The sequence below is a fragment of the Takifugu rubripes genome, chromosome 8 (genome assembly GCF_901000725.2).
Source record: "Takifugu rubripes chromosome 8, fTakRub1.2, whole genome shotgun sequence".
In the NCBI taxonomy this organism is placed as follows: domain Eukaryota; kingdom Metazoa; phylum Chordata; class Actinopteri; order Tetraodontiformes; family Tetraodontidae; genus Takifugu; species Takifugu rubripes.
Window position 1 is genome coordinate 3100750 of NC_042292.1, and position 18926 is coordinate 3119675.

At 42.4% G+C, this 18926-nt stretch overlaps 1 protein-coding gene across 2 annotated transcripts in view; it reads right to left on the reverse strand.

Annotated features, from left to right (window-relative positions):
• LOC101068376 (interleukin-1 receptor accessory protein-like 1) overlaps positions 1–18926 on the reverse strand; it is a 197424-nt gene that overhangs the window by 35875 nt on the left and 142623 nt on the right. The gene's annotated exons all lie outside the window — the stretch shown is intronic.

An 18926-nucleotide genomic window follows, 5' to 3' on the forward strand; every position in this document is an offset into this window, starting at 1 on the left:
CTGGTATCTGTGTGTCATGAGTGTGTGAGTGTGTGAGGCACAGGAGTGGGTGGTAGGTGCATGCAGCATACTGATGAGTTCCCAGTGTGTGTTGATCAAATTGCACTTTAGACCCCAACCTTTCCATGTCGCTCATCCACAGAATGTTTGCCTACTTCTTCGTGGGCGGGTAATCATCTAATCAAAGCAATGATGCTTCTGGATGGCTTCTGCACCTTCTTGATGTTGACGTCACTCGGGATGAATACGTCCACACAGGTCACTACTGCTTTCTACTGCTGTCTACCAACAGCCAAAATCTGTGGTTGATTAGACGTCAGAATGTAGCAGTTTCAACTTCAAAGGTCGATGGCGTGATCATTCACCATGGTCGACCTCGGAAAACTACTGCAGATGGGCAATTACTATATAACATGGAAAAAGGAAAAGATCGATATGCCTATGACATCCGCAGGAATAGAACAATGCATTAGGAGCCCTATTAACTGGTACATGAGCTTTACCTGGATAATGGTCCCAACTAAAACAAGCTAGTCTTGGATGCTCATACAAGCAGGGGTTCATCAATGGGTTCAGCTAAATCCTATCATTTCCATTAACTGGCACTTAAAAATGAGTGCTAGCTACACAAATTGACCTGTTTCTTGGAATATCCTTTCCTCACAATAATATTCCTTACACTTGGATGCTGGGATGGATGGTACATATTTTAAAACAGGTGGTGAAAAGTCAGCCAGGGGATCAGTACCATCTGAAGACAATGTAGAGCCTAGCCTGAATCAAAGAGGTGGACAGGAGGACAATCCCTCGAGTCTGTGTCGCACAACAAAGGTCGAGTTAGACAATGCATCAATAAAGACTTCCTAACTGTGAGAAGAGAGAATCCATAAAACTGGGATTAAACTTCCCATACGGTTCGAAAAAAGAATCCGTAATTTGAGCTGCTGGGCTACAACGCTGACACACAGAGGTAGACCCTTGCTGACACGTTGCGTGCACTGCAAGCAAAGACACTGAGCACCAAATGGCGAGCCTGACCGGCACCACGCATTGTTCTGAATGCTGATTGGCTCGGTACAGGGTTGAGAGCCGGCTGAGGTCAAGTGCTTCCAGAGGTGCCAGCGCAGCAGTGCAGCTCTTCCTTCAGGTTAAAGAGCAAAACAGAGACTGATAAGGTTAAGGTGGTGGGTGGGTTGAAATAAACTATGTGTAGTGTAAACTGGATTATCAATAATATGACACTTTTAATTATTAACTCATTCAGAGTTTCAACTAATGTAAAACTGCAGTCACATTTGCACTTGAAGCACCAAGATTAATTTTTCCTGTAATACTACCCAACAAAACTTCCTTGGACAACAAGTCGGTGATCTGCTTTATCTATATAGTGCATGAGGGGTGAAAATTCAGTCTAAAAATGGCTTCTGGAATTTCAGAAGTAAGCAGTTTTGCAGCTTAATCCTCAAATGGGGCCTATAGTGTCTACACGCGGCAACAAATAAAGTCATTTGCAAATAATTTAGAGTGAATGTGCAATAATGTTGTGCTACCTAGCACATATTCAGATCCAAGCCGTGGATAATAAAGTTGTAAACATTATAACATCACATCAGTCACCCAGTTTATGGGTGGGGAGCAGTGAATGTGACGTGAATGAACCAAACTATGTTTTCAGATCACCTTCCCTGTCACTGCTTGCCGATCTAGCCAGATTTGAGCTTTAATAAGCTCAGTATGATTATTAATACATGCTGTATCAACCTTTGGAGGTATCTGGCAGACAACAAACTGTGAAAGAGCATCCTGCCTCCGCTGTAGTCTCTGAAGCAATTCCTGTTTATTTTTCTATTCTCTTCTACACTTCTGTGAGTGCTTTTTTTGCCATGGCACTTGTTTAGTGTTGTGTGTCAGCCACATCTCAGAGTAGCGTTGCAGGTGTATCTTATCAATTTCTGAGACTCCATTGACAGGCTTAACCAATGTCGATGTTTCTTCCCATTGTTTGTTGGAACTGCACAGTCTTTTCTTTTTGCAGGTGTATCCATGTTTGCCTTTGCCAAACTGACTCTACTTTACTACACATTAACCAAACTTCCTTTTTCCCCAGATGTGGAGTGCTGTCTGCCCTACAAGAGTTAACAGTCAACATTGAGGACGCGTATAGCCACATATACATGATGTCCTAATACGGGACTGCGGGCAACCCTTTGCAATGTTATGGACGCAACCTTTAGCTAATAAGCTAGCACTGGTGCTTTGAATCAAGGTGACACCGCGGAAGGGATCGAGAAGACAATGTGCAACCATCAAAAGACTAAACAAGCATGGCAAATCCCTGAGCAGCATTGGTGCCAGTGGTGGGGTAGCGTCGCAGTTGTTGGGGGTTAATCTGTCACTGGGTAGTGAGGCAGGAACGCCTCAGCTCATGGGGAATTACTGGCGAGATTCAGAGAAAATCTCCCGGCAGCAGGTTCCCTGCCTCTTTCACCAGTCTGGATGCCTCTGGCTGACTTAATGTGACAGGTGACATCTTGCTTGAGTGTTACTTTAAGCCTTGAATATTAGTTGAGTGGTGATTCAATTCAGGGTTCAGAGTTGAAAACCCAACATGCCGCAGTATGTTTGTGATGCAAAGAAACCTGCATAGTGCTGTGTATCTATCTGTGGGGGTCAGCTCTTCATTTGCTTGTCTTTGTTAATGTTTGAGGCAGATGATGCTTAAAGGCACTTTGGGAGGCTGAATTGTAAAGTGGTGATGAAAACATCATCTTTCTACTGTTTTTTTAGCGCTTCCTTTCAAACTCAGTGTGTGGGTTTGCTGGATTCTTGCCACAATTCAAAAACATGCACATTAGTGTTGATTGGAGAAAAGCCTCACAGCTAATTGAAAAAAAAAAAACATTCTCCAGTTTAAAGTTACAGATTGTCAGCAGTGTAACTCATTGCATCAGTTGCTTCTCATTTCTTAAGCAACCATGTTGAACAACACGTCCTGTAGTAGAAAGGATGCTGTTCTGTTTGAGAAGCATCAAACCACTGACTGCATCAATCAGAGAAGACATCTAAAGAGATGCAGAAACAACTAGAACTGGGTTTAAAACTATCCAAAACATTAAAATTTGAAGGACAGTGGGGAACCACCATCTTTGAGGAAATTTGGGAAAATATTCCTGAATGATGATTGACGATCACTTAAACATTCCACGATCACTGAGAACTCTGGGCTATTTTTAAATGTGACAGTAAGAACACTTCCACACACACAATGTGGTGGGAACTCAATCGGGTCGAACATTTGTGTAGCCTTAAGAAAACCACTAATCAGTGAGGCTAACCAGAAACAAGGCTTGAGTTTGCTAGGGAGCATAAAGATTGGACTGCGGAGCAATGGAAGGAGGTCAGGGAGCTTGAGACCTCCTTTTCACTCGTGGATCGCCACCACAGAGTCCAGACCTCATAACCCCGTTGAGAATCTTTGGGATGTGCTGGAGAAGGCTTTGCACAATGCTCCAACTCTCCTATCATCAATATAAGATGAAAAAAATTAAGAATTAATGCAACACTGGATGGAAAAAAAAAGTGAACTTGCAAGCTAATCGAAACAATACCACAGCAAATATGGAGCAAAATCAAAGCTACAGGCCGTCCAATGAAATTGTGAGTGTGTGACCTCTTTTGGTGGCGACCTTTTCGTCTAGGCAATAATACGCCAATCCAAAAAAATGCATGGAAGGAAACAGTACAAACACAGCATTGATGTTCTGATTGCTAGTACCAGTATAGCTACTTATCCTGTGCTTCATTAGAGCGGGAAGACAATAAATTCTGTCTGAAAACCCCTCCCTGCATGACAAATATAGCCGACAAAACTGCTGGAATTCCTCTGTGAAGACAACTAAGACATGGTGGGAAGAAGAAGAGCCAGGGTCTCGGAAGCTGCTGAGTTTTAATCAACAGCGGCTTTAGTTCCTGGTCCTAAGCTGGAGCCACTATGAGAATGCAGGGATAGAAGAGTAAAGGCCACACCGTAGTTCAAATGGATGGATTCAAAGTGCCCAATGCAGTCAAGATGCCTATGCACCAATATATACATAATCCTATTTAAATCTAAATAAAGTTCATTGATTATGGCTCTTTTCAAACAAATGTGTTGCACAAAATGTCTTCCAGAGGGTAAAAGCAACAGAGAAAAGAGGAAGACGCGCTCCTGCCAGCCCCACATATACAGTATATGCACACAGATACAAATTCAGTTAGCTCACAGCTGACTTAAGGCAAAGCTTTGTTTTTGCACACCATGGTCATCAAACACTATTTTTGGAGGAAGTGAGAGCAAGTCTGTGTGCGGCTCTGCGATAAAGTCAAAGTAGACGCCAAAAGCACAACTGTCCTCCAGCATCAAGCCCACAGCAACATCACTCAGGTTTCGCTCCAGCAGCTCTGGACTCACTTCATAAAGACCCCTCAGACATACTGCACAATGTGTGCTCATCTCGCTGTACTTGTGTTGTCCCGGCCAAGGCGGGTTCTTTACGACTGTCCGCTGCTGCTCTGGAGGTGCTGCCTGGTGCAGCCACTCAGTTTTGGCACCCGACGGGACATTTAAATAGCACCATTGTCTAATTTAGAGGGAACCAATTATGGGAGCAATGGGTGGTAAAGCAGAATCAAAGGCAACACGTCTGCCATCTAAACCCATCTTCAAAGCAAGACTGTGGAACACCTAAAAATTAATTCTCCCTGTTTATTTTCCCGTAATTGGCAGAAAATCACAGTGGGTGCGGATGGGAGTTTGAAGCGCGGTCGCCGGGAGGATGCTTCCTGCTACAATGGAAGATCCCTTTCTGTGGGGACCACCATTGGTGAAATCTGCTTTGAATGCAAGAAAAACTAGATGAAAGCAAACTGAATGAGGAGAACTTGTTTGCAGTGTAGCTTCACTGTCCGGCTAGTTGGGCTGAGAGTAAATGTTTATCTGCCGCTCTCATTTTCATGCTTGTGTGAACAAAAGCAAGAGTGGGGCTGACACATCACACACATTTTCTGAGAAAGTCGGGGGCAGGGGCATTTTAAATGTTGATTAAATCATGTTTTAAACCCTGAAGTCCAAGCCAGATTCCAAACACCTCCTCCTTAATCAAGCCTGTGACGTTTGTTGTCGGCGCCAACAAACGTCACTAACTGCAGCAGCTATAGCTAAGCTATAATCTCCTGCGTAAACAAAGAGAGCAACAGAAATAAAAATAATTACAGCCCAAATATTAAAATAGCCAGGTTCCAGGTGTCACAGAGGGTGTTACAGAGAAGCCTCGTTAGTTGCTATGACGACACTAAAGGCAGTGCCGGGGGCTGAAATGTGACCTTTTTAAAGCATTAACCGGTATTTCCATCAGGTGTGCAACAGGGATTTTAGCTGCGCGTGTCTGACACACACCATGTAACATGATATATGAGGGGAGTTGGGCCTCCAGGACATCACTCTATTGTCAAAACAGTCTGCATTGTGTAGCACGAAGACGTCTGTCTGCTGTAGAAAAAAAAAAAAAGCAAAGCAAAAAAACCGTAGATCATGTTTGACTTTGCAGCACCTGCAGGAGTCATTTTATTTGTCTGTTATGAAAGAACATCATTAACTTGTCAAAAGGGAATTTGTGCTTCAGTCTCAAAGTGTCCCTTGAGTCTAATACAGTTACTGGCTCCTTTAGCAACGAATAAACCCAGATATTTATTTGGAAATAACCATGCTGGAGTTCAACCAGGAAAACTGATGGAAATGTGTCTCAAATAAATGAAATTTGGCTTGATGGCGTTCATGATGACAAGAAATATTAGCACAAAATAATGTTAGAAATGTTCCAATAAACTTGCAAGCTTGTGCTCAGCCGTGCACATCCAGTTTTCACTCTCCCCTATGGATCTTCTATTTTGAGGGACAGCCTCCTAGGGGGGCTGTTTCACAGGTAACTGCCTGATTGGCATTCTTTATTCAACTTCTTAGAAAACGCAGTGTTAGAGGAGAGAAAAAAAAGCAAAACACAAAAAGGTGCCGTACCTTGAGGGGAAGAACTAATGAAGCGGGTAATGAATGAACCTGCATCCTAAAACATCAGCTGGCACAGTTGGAGCATAATGGACCGCAAAAAGAAAGGAGTCACTCGTCAGAAGGGTTCGGCTCACTCACCGGTGTTGCCGGCATAACTACCAGGAACTAGCGTCCAGCTCATTGTAAAACTATATAAATAACTCTTTGACAAACAGTTGAAAAGGAGTGATTATTCTGCCTGTAATTCAGACCGTTAATGACTGGTGCTGGCAGCCGCGTTCTGGGAAATCGCAACGTGAAGCAACAGCGTGCGAGAGCGGTCTGGAACCTCATCACGGTCTGGAACGACGCATGAAGCCTCTGAACTATTCCAAACTGCAATCAGTATGGTATAATGGGGAGTTTGATAAAAGCGAGAAGTAGCTTCCGGACATGTAGAAGTTGTCCATAGTTTGCAAACAGAAGGTCCAACTAACACAAACCCACGTTAGTATGAGCGGCTAAAGCACAACCTAATTAATCTTCCACTAAGATGCCAGAAACAAAGCGCTGAACAGGAAACCACACTGATTCATCATGGCTGAGTGAAGACCTCCCCTCCGCTAGCGTGCCATGACGCTCCCCCGTGGGCCCGATGTTTCACCCCCTCTGCCCCCCTTCTGGCCCTTTGTTACGCCCCACTGAGGTGAGTGGTGCGGTAAAGAGGCTGAACCTTCCTGGCCTGAACACAGTGTGTGTGTGTGTGTGTGTGTGTGTGTGTGTGTGCATATAGCTGTGGTGCTGGAGGGTGTTCTCTCCTCCATCAGTGCAGCTCCCGCTGTGGGTGACACCTGCAAATAACAGTTTAATAGCTGAGTAATGTCTCTGGTCTTTTCTCCAGCTGTGGGGGGGTATGGTTGCAGGGTGCAGGGCAATTAAAAAGGCTCTCTCACCACACAGACTTGTCTATATACACACACGTGTACATGTCTACACTGCCAATGGGCTCCAGAACACACAACTGATGTCATGTTAAAGTCATTTTCATGTTGATGCCAGCCACAAAATTACTTCTACTAAGATCAATATTTAGATGCTTTATGTATAGTATACATCAAATCATCACTGGTCAGTTGACTTATATAATATCTTATAATCACAACTTTTTTATTTTTATTTTAATGCTCTACTGTGATTCTGGAGGGATATGACCACCAGATGGAAAGAACTGACCTCATACTGACTGTTCTGGTTTCAGATCTGTGTGGGAAATCAGACTTTTCCTTCGGAAAAAAACAAAAAAAACAATTGTTTACAAATCCCAATTTTTTGGAGAAAAAAAGGGAAACACCTCCTGCCTTCACTGAATATTGATTCTGGGATCTGATTGTTCCTATTCATTCAATGAGATCGTCAAACGAGCTGAGTCAAATGTACACAAACTGTAGAGACGCTGAGGAGGAAAACAATTTGAAAGCATGAAATTACATATTTCCAGGAGTCTGCCAACAACTGCAAATGGAGGCTCAGCAAAAGCGGGATGCATGGCGGTCTCTATCCACGCAAGCCATCCTTCACCCTGCCTAGGCAGCATTTAGCTTATCTTTGAGTAAACAAAGTTTAAATTGCCCCTTCTGTCAGTAAGAAACTTAGCTGTGCAATTTGAACAGCGTCCTGTGTTGGCAGAGCAAGACTAAAAAGATAAATCTGGAAATGCTCCGCAGAGAAATGGGAAATAAGTGATGATGTTCCAGGGAATGTGTTGAAAGGCCAGCTGTGAGGAATGACAGAAGGAACAGAAGCCCTATCCATAAGCCACACTTTATATCTGTTAAAAAAAGGTTCAGATTCCACTGGGGAGATCTGATGAAATATCTCCTATTATAGGCCATCATAAATAATCAGTGTGCAATTATTTTTTTTGATTAATTGAGCTGATTAAATCATGTATTCATGCGGTGAGAAGGTATCTACCACTTATTCTTCAACAGTCCCCAGACCTCATTTTCAATCACAGCTTTCTCTGTAGCAGAAGCAAATATTTCAGAATAAATACGTAGATGCTCTGCAGACATGGACCACTGGATGTCCCAACAGGCTGCGTCGCGAAAGCTAAAATTCAAAGACTCAATCATGAGCAACAAATGTATGGCTTTTGGAGGCAGGGATTCAAAAATGCTGTAGATCCATGTGAACACAGACTCACCATTACAACGATAACCTCTTTTCCGTACTGTAGCCAAATTACCCAAGAGTCACAGTATTTGGGATGCATGTCAACTTTTCCCACTTTATTGTGAAGACCTCATGAGCTTCTTCACTGGTAGTTATTAATGTTGGAGAAACAGCTAATCAGGCTGTCCAAGCAGCTGTTAGACAAGTTGTCGTCCATATAAACGTAACCATAAAAGCCTTTCTGAGATGTTGTCTTTAATCCGAAGATCTAAGTCAACCCCGGTCTTACAAGGCTGCAGAAAAACCATCACAGGATCATGGTGTGTTAGCAAATTACAGGCCCGTCTCTGAGTTTTTGAGAATGCAGCGGTGACTCAGTTACTGGACCACAGGAAATTAGTTTAAAATGTTTCAGGCAGGGTTTAAAGCTCATCGCTGCACCCAAACAACCCTGGTTAAAGTTAATAATGATCTTCCCATTAACAGATCAGACAATATCTGACCGAACACAAAGAATCAGTCAACCCGGAGTGAAGCCAGAAGACGAAACAAAAAACATTTTCAAAACCTCCAAGATGAGCTCTTTTTTGTAGATTCAAACCAGCTCGTGCTGGTATAAAGAAACTCTCCTGCTACCTTTGTTGTACTGTGTAGATATCTACAGTTTCATCACATTAGCCTCCGGCTACACAGAGCTGTGACGGCGTTACTGACAATCCCAGATTTTAATTTGAAACACATTGAAAGTTATGTAAAGTACAGAATCATAAAGTTGATGCAAATCACCTCCACAGTGATGCAACAATAATTCCTGCAGGTGGATGAGACAACACCTGACAGATGGCTGACAAATCAAGTCCTATCAAACTGGCACACTTAAGGGAAAAGCCCTGGGACAAAGTGGGCTGAAAAACTGACATAAAAAGATGTGATCGTTGCATTTGTACGGCGTGATCCTCCTGGCTTCACATTTTGATCTATGAAGATTTATGCCCGTGTGGCCAGGATTCACTCGCATTAACAATAATGGGACGGTGACTCATCGTAGTGTACGCGGGATAATAGGCTCACTGGCATTTGCTTGAATAATTTCTGCTTTCTCTGGCCGTCAAACTGTAAGCATGTGGATGAAGGGGGCCGGATGCCAGGTCTCAACACCTTTTCCTTCACGGAATATTCATCGCGGCCTAATTATTAGCGAGAGATGAATGGCGGGGTCATGTTAGATGCACTTAGTACCAAAACCGCCATTAAAACAATTGATCATGATGTGCCTGTAATGTTAATACCTCAGAGTTGTGAGGAGCGGATGACAGCAGTGAGTAATGGAAATGGCTGCAGAGACGATCAGATAATATTCTGACTGAGCGGACTAATTAGCGAAGAGAAAATGAGCAAACCGGAAACTAAGATTGGGAAATGAAATGAGGTTGATAGCTAATCAGAAGATCTGGGGATTTGCTGGGGTGCATTTTCTAATTTTTAAAAGACTTGCTTTCTTCTAAAGTATTGGCCAAGGCAAAAGTGAAGAAAAATGACACAAAACTCGCAGGTGAATCAGTCATCCATGCCCTCGTCTCCTTTAACTGGCCTGCTCGGTAAATCAGACTGGCTCTTTTTCTCCTGACTTCTGCTGAGGTCAGCTCGGAGCAGTCCAGATGTAAAGGCGAGGCATCCATCATCGTTTTATACATCCAAAGTTTCAGACGCTTAATACAGCCAGAGACAGAGCAGGAGACAATCCAATCAGCCGGCAGAGATTTAATCCTTTCAAATTTGCATGATTTCAGTTTTCAGGAGATTAAAAAAAGGAAGAAACAGATCAAGATAAATAAAGCTAGGTGTGGGCAAGTAAAGCACATGTTGAGGAAATAATTTCCCAGGAGAAGCTTCTTTAAAGAGTCTTTAATTCAACATAAATACAAAATTGATGAGCGCTCTCATTGTGTCATGGTAAAGAATTCCCCTCACATCAGGAGTCGGAGCAAGATAAATCTAGAGCGATTTCCTGGTAATGTCCTCTCAAGACTAATAAGACCTTCTCAGAAAGAGAATTAATGTCCGCTGCATTGTTTCCCTCATTTTTTAGATGCATGTGCATTGTCAAAACTGGCGAAAAGAGTCAGCATAAACAGATTATGCTTACTGGAGACAATGGCAGGCAGCCACTGTTGTTCTGTAGCGTCAAAAGAAGAATATTAACCTGGATTGGATACCAGGAAAAAAAACAACAGATTATCCGATGCCTAAATTTAAACCCTCAAATCCTCACACGGTTAATGGTGACTTAAACTCCATCCGGTTGGCTAAAATCAGGTCTGGGATCATCCCAGAGATAAAGGCAAGATTTGGGAGGGTAAATTGGTCCAGTATCTGCTGTAAAGAGACAGCCCCTAACTCGTATTGGTGCTTCTATTACCTGGCCATTACATTATCGCCAGGGTATTCCACAGTAATGCTGCTGCAAAGACAACCTTAAACAGGCTGAATACGGCCAGTGGTGCATGAAACCAGGATGTCTTTTCAATGGGCTTCCAAATTGAATTTCCATTTAAAAGCAAATTGCTGCTCTGTGACATGAAAAGACAAAAATACAGTTTACAGATAGGACTGGGCAAAAGTCACAACGTTGTATATTTGTGCTCTGTTACTTAGGTTTACACATATGTTTGACATTGATACGTAACCTGACTAATGAACTAATCCAGTATGTAGAACCTTTAGATTTCCACGTTACTTTTGGTGGCATATACCATGGTTACCATTACTGTAAGAATTTAATTATCTAAATATAACATCCTATATTTAGATGAGACTGTACCACAATTGTTCAGAACTCATGGTTGATAACCCGAACTGACTTTTTAAGGCATTAACTTTCTTAATACACAGCGACCTGGAATTAGAACAAGCCCGTGACTCTTTTTTTGCTTAGGAACATTCAGTAAGTAAGCACATTTCTTGGTCACAATCTGCTGAATGCAGATTATCTCCAAATATTAGTAATGTCAACACTTTTACAGGCTCCAAGACCAGTTGAAATTTTTTGTCATACAAATCCAGGATAAAATGTCTGATGATTAGTGTAACTGAATACAAAATAAAAAATACGGGGTAAATTTCTCCTCCTCTGCTTATTTTTTTGGAAATCATTTTGGATTCATTATTTTGCAGTGGTAATAGGAAGCGGTTGTAACAAGCGAGACTTTCGCTGCAGCACATCTTGCCGATTCAGTAGTTTCCCAGTCTAATTAAGAGTTAAGAAGTGTGTGGCTCCCAAAAGCAACAATCACAACAAAGCATAATTTGAGGACATTTTATCTTAGATATGGAGTATCTCTCTCACGCGCACGCACAGGCAGAGTGGTGACTGCATTCACTTTTATTCTGCTGCAGGGATGTATTAAGATTCAAATCATGCCTGCCTCCAATCTTGACGAACGGAACGAGTATGTAAAAACTTCCCTAAATGGCCCTCTGGCGTCACCCGGGAATAAATTGAGCTAATCAAGGTTGGCCTCACAATCACTGCCTCCACAAAGTAATCAAAGAGTTAAAATGGAAACGCACTCCTCATGTAGATGGAGGAGTAGAAGTAATTCAGTGTCTCAGTGAAGATTCAAGATATCTCATTGTCTGGCTCTAAAAGCCACTTTGGTGCATTGTGGTTGTAATTGGCAATTTCTGTCGATTCTGTGCTGTTGTTTGCACATGACAGTCGGCTTCGGTCTGCGACCCCAAAGATGATGAAAATACTCTGCTACATGACATGTTGACACTTAAGAAAACACAACTGCACTGCTCAGACAGGCTCTTCATGCTTGGATCAAGAACCTTGCTGAAAATGACTGGAAAAGGAATGACTGAGATTAGCTTCAACCCTCATTCTCCATGCAGCTGTTTTACTTCACCCAAAAAGAATAAAGATCTATTCCTCAGGCCAGATGACCACAAAATAACTTCTAGGATTTGGGCAAAACGGTAAACTTTCAGCTGTAATGGGAAGGCTTGCACTTGTGCCCCAAAAAACAAGAAAAAAAAGGTTCGTGTAGCCAATTTAATTGCTGGTGTTCTCGGAGGTGGCAATTGGAGTGAACAAACAGCGACTATGTGTGAGAGTGTGTTGCTTTGACCATATCCCCCTGTGGAGAGAGAGACTGGAGCCTGATGGATAACCATTTGGCCACGCTAGTTTTTTTCATCCTGCCCTGGGTGCACTCCCTGGGGTATGTCTGGATGAAAGTAGGTTGTAAAAGCAAATTCCACATGATCAGCTGCATTCTGAGAAAACACTTTTGAATTGCAGCTGAAAGGCTCTTCTCAGATAGAGAGCCAGGTCCAACATTGTGACAGGCTCTGATGCTGTTTAAAAGCCCCTTAATAACCTTGGTCCATCAGCCATGTAAATGGCAACCTGTATCAATTAAAACCTTTTCCAAATACTCAATAAAGCAGGAACAAAATGCTCTCTAAAAAAAGAGTTCAAACAACACAACTCCGATATAGAACTGACTTCATATATACGGTGAGGCAAAAGTATCCAAGATCACTGAAAGGTTAGAGCGTTTTTTAAGCATCAACTCTTGCAAGAATTCCAATTTTGCACACTTGCCCCAGTGCATTTCAATGCCCTTTCAGCTAATATTAAGCATTAACTAAATATGTAAGTCACCTTCTAAACTGTCATCAAAAAACAATCAGTTCCACCAAACCAACAGGTAGCGCTCAGCTGCATAATGAACACGTGACATTGAATCTGATGTGGGCGCAGTCAGAGAAAAGTCAACCAAATCATGCCATCGAAAGGAAGGACAAATGCAAATCCCTGATTTGAAATGGAGAATTTTTACCTCTAACCTCCATTCACTCCAGTCCTGCTCGCCCAACAGAGGAAAAGGTTAAAGTTCTTTTCCCTAAGCAATCTTTTAACATCCCAGTGGGCTCGACTTGACTTGTGATTCTGTGATACCAGAGGGCGCAGATGGATCTGTTCTAGTTGACATTCTGTGAAACACCAAGGACGCAAAGATCCGCAGGTAGTGGACACAGCCCCAGGAGGCCTCAGTGCTCACTCAGTTTTTGAAACTGACACAGGTGAAATAGATCAAGGACTGTGGGTAGTGAGGGACTTTTTCAAAACCCAATGGTCCACAATTCCTCTGTAACAATAAAAATGGTCGATCAGAAAAACAGCCTCCTTGGCTCTCCCATTGTTTCCATCACTCAGCAAAGGGCTGCTGACTGAAGGGAAGTGAAGCGGAAGAAATAGGCTTGCATTTGGAATGGAATTACAAAGATATCCCTCTGGATATCCAGTGTTCGGCGTGCCGCTGAATCTAGGCTGGGATTAAATGCGATGTACCTTCACAAATCTCTTTAGAATGAAGTACGTATTCACATGTGTTCTCTCTCCAGTGTACTTGGATCACCTTGAGTGCGTTTTGGCAGATTGGCAGCACACTATGCTGAGGAGAAATTGTAGATGGTCAATGGGCGACCTCAGGGGACGGAAAACAAAAAACCTTAGGAGGTTAAATGAAAGCAGCCCAGTCACGGAGCAGTTTTACACACACACAGCGGTACCTGCCTACGTGGTGAATTCCTTATTTTACTGACACGCGAATCATCTTATCTCAGTCGACCCATGCCTCCCCTCATGCCCCCCTGCCTCTCTGGTTAAGCAGCGAAGACTGCAGAGAGCGAACAGGCCCGTCCCCTGCCCGCTGCTGATAGAGCTTCAATCTGTACATGGATGTCCAGGAAGAAGCCGATTAAAGCAGGTTGATGGGAAAAAGACAGGGCCTTATCATGGCAAAGAAAAGCATCTGGGCTCTTTGGGCTAATTGACCGAAGAGCAAGTGGTCAGCTGCGGGGTAAAGATTGGTCCACCATTCTCCTAGATAGTCCTAGCATGATCGACCATGACAAATCCACCCCCTTTTTCCCCTATATGTATAGAACAATTCTGTTAATGGGATTAATTGAGGTTACCAACAACAAAAGCAGCGAGTGAATTCCTTAAAGGGCCACTGATACCTCTTTCAGAGACGCGGGGACCCCGGACATTTGCGGCAAAGTGCTAATATAATTTAACTGCTAAAACATGTTGCACCCTTCTGATCTCATGACATGCTTACTTTGAACAAGAAGTGGGTAGAGAAATTAATTAGTTTTGTTGTTGTTTGGTCCCAGCAGGAAAAAAAAACATCAGGAAAAACAGGGCACATATTAAACAGCAAGAGCATTTCCTTCCTTTAAGAGCCAGGGCAGAAAAATGCCAACAAATAAGCTATCAGCAGCTTCTAAGAAACATCAATGGGTCCAACACCTTAATCATGCATGCTCCTTTGGATCCGGTATGATGTATTTCCCTTCCGGCCAAAGGGAGACACTATATTTTCACATGTAGTCCAATTCAGATTAAAGACTAAATAAGTGCATCATTTCTTGTTTGTACATTCACAGTAATTGTACTAAAGCCTGGCATTTTCCTGGTCCTGTCTCTGTATAAGTAAGTTGCCACAACATTTTACTGGTCTAAAAGGTGTATTCATTTACTTCTTTAAAAAAATAAAATAGAAATCAAACATTTCCTTTACCCTGTTCATCTATGCAAGTTTCCCTGTGAAATGTGGAATGACAGACTACCTCCTCCAATCCTTCCAACCCTTGTAATTGTGCCATGTTACTTTCTGGCAGCTCACGTGTAATTAGGCCTTAAGAGAAGCTTTTTGGACATTAAATGTAATAGCTTAAACTTCAAATGAGGCGAGAAGTTCTGTTCTACATGCTACCAGTACAAGGTGTCTGTTAGATGAATCCCGGCCTCTTGTCATTGCCCCTTTCTCCCTGCCGCAGTCTTCTCCAAACTGCCTCATTAGCATAAAACTCCAGGCAGGCAGGGTGTCTGAAGTGTGACTGGAGAAAGACAAGGCTTCTCCATGAGAACAGTGAAATGGAAGAATGCTAGACTAGCATCAAGCCTGTGTGGAAAAACTAATTTTCCAAAGCCAGATCTGCACCACAAGCAAGAATAGATGCAGGGATCCTTAAATGTTGCGAGTTCAATCCCATTTCAATATTCTCTCTTCAGCAAATCTAATACCTGTGACATTAAAATAAAGCTGCTTTCACTGGATTTGTGCTCCAGCCTCCCTGATAAGATCAACAATGCAGAGCAACGCTTGAATACAGACAAGGAAACTGAAGATCCCTGTAGAAGCGAGACCTGGTGCTTGAGCTCTTTCTACACACAATTCTGAGCGGAAAATTAGGTGAAAGCCTTGAAATGTGAATAGACTCCTGAGATTTGGTGTTATGCCAAAATAAAAGTGGCTGTCAGCTTTTCCATAAAACACTGGGATATAGTTTGATGGTAAAGGGCGTGCAAATGCATTATCTGATAGATTGAGAGCATGGACTGCGTTGTTGCATAGCTGTCAGCCTGAACACAAACTGGGAATTTTTATTTAGTTTAAAGTTTGATTTAGGAATAAATACCAACCCGTGCTTTGGCCAAAGTTGAAAAGTGAAAATCAACATGATGCCAAAGATGGCATCAAAGGTATAGGTGTCAACTTTCTTCGATTTTAATGGGGGGGAGGGGGGTAATGAAAGGCATGGGAATATGAATATGAGCTGAGGTTTACACATTTGTTCTGAATGCAGCGAAGCAGACAGCATTCTCAGGAAGGATGATCACACTCTTTCCACATCACCTTTGGATTTTTTTTTAATATTCATTCTGTAGTTTTTTTCTTCTTTATGTTGAAGACAATTCCATCTGAAGAGAAATGTATCACCTGCAGAGAAGCACAGTAATTCTATACATGCTGGTGGGCTGGAGGACTATTAATACACAGAATGATGCCTGATCAACATGTTCAAAAACAACACAGATATAATTGAGTGATAGAGCTTCGGCTGAGGTGACAGAGATATTAAACTCTGGAAAAAAAAAAGCTTTTTGGACTATTTCTTCCCTCACGCTAAATGGATTCAAAGACGAGGAGGGTCCAAACATCTGAGAAAAGGTTGCCTAAGAATGACACAGAGCAGAAGGTCAACTGATAGCAGCATGATATTCTCACGTTGCACCGTTCAACAAACTTTGACACCCCGGGGTAAAAAAAAAAAGAACTAAAGTAGAGTTAAAGAATGAGAAAGAAAGAAAGCAAAGTGAATCCTCTCAACAATGCGAGCAAAACATCTGGTTCAGTCCAATTCAGAGTCATTATTTCGTTCCCAAAAGTGATTTGAAGAATTTCAAAGAATTTACATGCATTTCTACGCATTGAAAGACCAGCGCATGTGGAATAGAAGTTCAGCTAAGCACACCTTGATTTGCTGAAGGGACACATTTATAATTTGATGTAAATGAACATAGATATCTGGTTTTAAGAACTTGTTTACAAATAGAAAACTTTCTGGAAAAAAAAGTAACTAAGATTACATCATACATAAAAAACCTGCTCAAATTTTTGTTGAAGCTTTTTAGTTTTATTCAGCTGAGACCCTTGACCTTAAACAACAGTCATTTAGTTTTATCACATTTTTGATTTTTGTTAATGGTAGCATGTAATGTTTTATTGGTCCACCGGGACTTTAAATAAAAGTACATCGTCTCCATTTTTATTCTAGTTAGGGTTACAATTAGATTTTAATAGATTGCATATTGTGTCATTGCTATTCTGTCTTTTCTGGCATGATTTTAGTAGTTATTCTCAGTGCCTTGTTTCATTTGACTCAGTGCTGGTGAAAGTAATGACCCCCCCCCCCCCCCCAATAAACAAAGGTCAGGCCACACGAACTACAAAAACAACACTTCAAATTCATGAAAACACAAGGACAAAAATAAACCTAGCTCACGGCAGGGCTGTCTATCATCCATCATCCTTAAGAGAAAGCAAACAAAACACTGGGCAGCTCTTAGCAAACGCCATTATGGCGTCCTGGCAGATTTGCTATCTTCATCATTTAAAGAGTGTTGAGTGTACACCAGTTAGCATGTTTGCAGGACGAATAAAAAAGAAAACACGGGGACAGAGATACCGTGCTAGACAGACGGAGAACTGACACTCTGCAGAAGCTAGAGAGACAAGGCCGTGCGTGGTGTAAATCGCTGGGCCTGAAGCGATGAGCCGAGCAGCTGTTTGGTATGCGTCGTGTGGAGTCACTCCTCTATTGGAGTTGACATCCTGGGAATTATGATGAGAGATGATTTTATCATGACTGTAATTGTAAATGTAAATCCTGCAGTGTGGCCACCCTCTTTTCTAGCGCATAACAATGAGCTACCCAAACAAAATTTACATCCCACTTCATATCGTGCCGCGACCGCATTACTTTGACAAACAATAACCGTTGACAAATGAATAACATAAAAGGAGATGATTAACTCCAGAAAAGCAATCTGGGCACATAATTTACACAGCTTCCATACTGGGGCTCCCTCAGGCGGCGCTTGTTTTTATGTGCATGCTGTCAGATTCACTTGAGCAGGGCCGTTTGTAGCAGGCCCACAATTATCCCCGTCATTAAGGAGAGGTCCGTGTCTCGGAACATTAAGAAAAAAGGTTAGAAAATGACAAAATATTTCCTCCACGTTCACATGGAAAGTTACATGTGTGATGAAACAGCTGTCTCATTGTAAGAACAAATACAGTATGTGCAGACCTATTTAGGACCCCATAAACTGGTGAATAATGATTTCACATGCCCAGACAGAACAGAAGGTATATGCCCTATCAGTTCATGCACAGGGCTCCAAAAGCATCCATCTCACATTGAGACAGGAGGCTCCTCACCGCCACGACACAGCTCTTCTTATTAGCGCAGGGAAAATCCCCGGCTGCTCGTTTTTCAAAAGCTGGAGAAGAGCGATGCAGCTCAAATGAGCCGAAATGAGGAGCTAATTGATCCTTACTGGACTTTCAATAAACGAGAAAAACAACTGCAAGAGTCTGTGTTTGAAAACAGCTCCAAACTGTGCTCCGGATGACTAACAGTCTGGGCCTCCACTAACTGGCATTTACAGTGAACAATAGAAGCTGATTTGCTGCCAGGAATGGACTTTTGTGAACAACCGTATTTTTAAAAAGAAAAAAATTCACATCTTAAGTTAGAACAGTGAAAAAATTCCAGTTTGGTCTTTGCATCTGCAAGTCAAAGTAGATGCAACCAGACAACAAGACAATGACCTTTTTTCCCAGTTTTTTCCACTGAAATCTACTCCCTGCAGCCTGATTGACAGCTCTAGGAAAATCTGCGACCCTGAGTCCAATTACACGGAAAGGGTGTGGAGTATGAGTCCGATTACGGGCCCATCTCTCCAGAAATAAGGGCTTTGTCACAGAGGACAGCCAGGCCTCAACGAGCCAGCCAAGCCTGGCCACAAATGAGTGCAGTGCTCTCTCCTTTGCCACTTCTCATTGCTGTGAAATGGAGGCTCTACATGAGTAAAATAACCTGCGAAAGCCAGAAAACGTCACCATGCAGCCCCATTTTCAAACTGTGTGCGTACAAAGTTCAGACATGAGTAAAAATAAACACTGTGGAAAATTAAACGGTTTTATAGTGGTTGGGGGGAGGGGGCAGAGAGAGAGGATACAATGGGTGAAGGCAGGGTCCACCCTTGGGTGAGCTGACGGTTCATCACAGGCAGTGAAAATACCAGGTTACGTCAAAAAGTTTTTGCTTTTTGATCAAAGCAGCTTGGCATTTGATCATC